The sequence below is a fragment of the Talpa occidentalis genome, unplaced genomic scaffold, assembly GCF_014898055.3.
Source record: "Talpa occidentalis isolate TD23 unplaced genomic scaffold, MPIMG_talOcc4v2.1 talOcc4.7, whole genome shotgun sequence".
Taxonomy (NCBI): domain Eukaryota; kingdom Metazoa; phylum Chordata; class Mammalia; order Eulipotyphla; family Talpidae; genus Talpa; species Talpa occidentalis.
In genome coordinates this window covers 91207971-91210669 of record NW_023605083.1, presented here as the reverse complement: position 1 = coordinate 91210669, position 2699 = coordinate 91207971, and the positions used below count along the sequence as shown (strand labels likewise).

General features: G+C 38.9%; 1 pseudogene; it reads left to right on the top strand.

Annotated features, from left to right (window-relative positions):
• The first annotated feature begins 1367 nt into the window (after nucleotides 1-1367).
• LOC119231502 (60S ribosomal protein L29-like) lies at nucleotides 1368-1852 on the top strand (annotated as a pseudogene).
• Nucleotides 1853-2699: the final 847 nt, after the last annotated feature.

The window sequence follows — 2699 nt, the reverse complement described above, 5'->3', positions numbered from 1 at the left end:
GTGAGTTTTGTCTAATGCTTATTCTGAGTGAATTGATATAATTTGTGGATTTCTTCTTAGTTTACTAATACAGTGGATTATATTAATTAATTTCTGAATATCAAGTCACTCTAGTAGTCCTGGGGTAAACCTAATCTGGTTTTTAATTTTAAATTTCGTACTTAGTGCTACCATGTAATTGATTCTTCTTTAGAATCAAAAGCTAAGGCTTTCTATGTTAATATTTGTTTCAAGTGTGTTATTGACTGCGATCATTTTTATAATATCTGCTTTAATGTCTTTGTCAGAGAATTCCTACATCTTTGTCTTCTTGGCATTGGTATCTATTACATTTTACCATCTGAGTTGAACTTCTTGTGGTTTTCCATATGTCAAATAATTTTGGATTGTAATCTGGACATTTTGAATATTAAGATATGTGATTGTGGGTCTTCTTTAAGATCTATGGAGGATATTGATATTTTGTTTTAGGAGCAGTTGACCTGGTAAGGTTCAGGTGTCAAGTTCTAACACACTTCTGCAGGTTATGGTTCCAATGTCAGTTCAGTTCTAAGGTCATCGGGGGGACATGGACATCAGTTTATCCATTATTTCAGTTCTCAGGGTCTTTGGTATACTGCTGAGGATTAGATCCACATATGTGACTCAGGGATGAATGCTGAACTTTATAAACAACTAAAGAAAATCTAAACAAATTGATCTAACATGTTCATGGATTGAAAAACAATAATATTGTCATGCCAATTCTCCAAAACATCATATGTAGATTCAAAACAAACCCAAGAAAAACCTTAGCAGGTTTTTGGGGGTAGAAATTGACAAACTGATTCTAAAATGTATGTGGAAACATAACAAATCTAGAACAGCCCAAATAATTATGGAAAAACAAACCAACCCAATAAGATAGGAAGACTTACATTATCTGACTTCAAGCCAGCATAAAGCTACAGTAAACAACCCATTAATATTTGCATATGCATCAAGTTAGACATACAATCAGTGGAACAGAATAGAAAGTATAGGAAGAGACCCACATAACTGATATTTTTTATAGAAGACCAAAGTATATAAATGGACAAAGAAGTATTTGCAGTAAAAAGGATCAATGATCAGTTTACCCAGCTAGAACAACCACATGTGTGAAAAAAATCCAACTCAGAATGGTTGTAGACACATACAAAAGCTGTAACTATAAGAACTATAAAAGAAAACAGAAAATCTTTGCAAATATGGGTAGGCAGTTTTCTTAGTATAAAAAACATGAATCATGAAAGAAAAGATTGCCATTTGGACTTCATTTTAAAAATCTGTTTTTTACCTCTCTTCCAGCTCAAGGCGCCTGGGGAGCTGCGGCCCTGGGTGCAGACATGGCCATGTCCAAGGACCACACCACGCACAAACAATCCCGAAAATGGCACAGAAATGGCATCAAGAAACCCCGGTCCCAAAGATACGAATCTCTTAAGGGGGTGGATCCCAAATTCCTAAGGAACATGCGCTTTGCCAAGAAACATAACAAGAAGGGCCTGAAGAAGATGCAGGCCCACAATGCCAAGGCCATGAGTGCACATGCTGAGGCTACCAAGGCCCTTGTAAAGACCAAGACGGTCAGGGCTAACATCCGAAAGGGCAGGAGCCTCAAACTCAGCCGACTTGCCTACATCGCTCACCCCAAGCTTGGGCACATGCACATGCCCGCAACGCCAAGGGTCTCAGGCTCTCGTGGCCAAAGGGCAAGGCTCAAACCCAGGCCAAGGATGTGGCTGCAGCACAGGTCCCCAAAGGAACACAGGCTGCCAAAGGTGCTCAGGGCGCCCAAGGTGCCCAGGCCCCCAGAAAGGCTGAAGAATAAAATGCTGTCTGCCCGTGTGAGGACAGAAGGACTGGTGTCACCCCTAGACTGCTGTCTACAAGGCACTGTTGTCTTCCTGTGCTATTTGTACAAATAAATCTGAAGCAGAAAAAAACAATCTGTTTTTTGCAAACCAATGTTAAAGAAATGAAAAGGCAAACCACAGTCTGGTAATACTTATATCTGAGAAGAGACTTGTGTCCAGAATATATATGTATGTATAACCTGTCATTGACCCAAACATTGGTAATCCACACACATGACTGAATTCATATAACAGGATATTACTTAACAATATAGAATTTAGGAATGGACTCTTGCTACTTGTAACAACATGGATGAATTTCAAAAACATGATGGTGAGTGAAAGAAGCCCTCAAATGTATATACGGTGTCACTGCATTTATCTGAAACTCTGGAGAAGGAAAACCTATTGTGCAATGATAAGATGTAGGTCATTGGTTACCGGATGTCAGGCATCAAGGGTGGTTGACTGGAAGTGGCTCAAGGGAACTTTTGGGGTGATGGCAATTTTCCTTATTTTGATTATGATGGTTATTTAGTTACATATATTTATAAAACTTACTTGTGTACACAAAATGGGTGCACTTTGTGTAGGAATTAGATCTCAAAAAAGTTGATTAAAATCACAATATCCTCCAAAGTGGCAAAGGTGAAAAAGACAGAGAAAAAAAAAAATCAACCATTCGCTGGATGGAGTTGCTCTGGTACCTCACCCACCTTTGGTTGGTTTGCAAATTGATGCCATCACTTTAGAAAGCACTTGGCGATAAGTACTAAGGCTAAACACAGTATATCCTATGACTCAGCAGTTTCACTCCTGCAT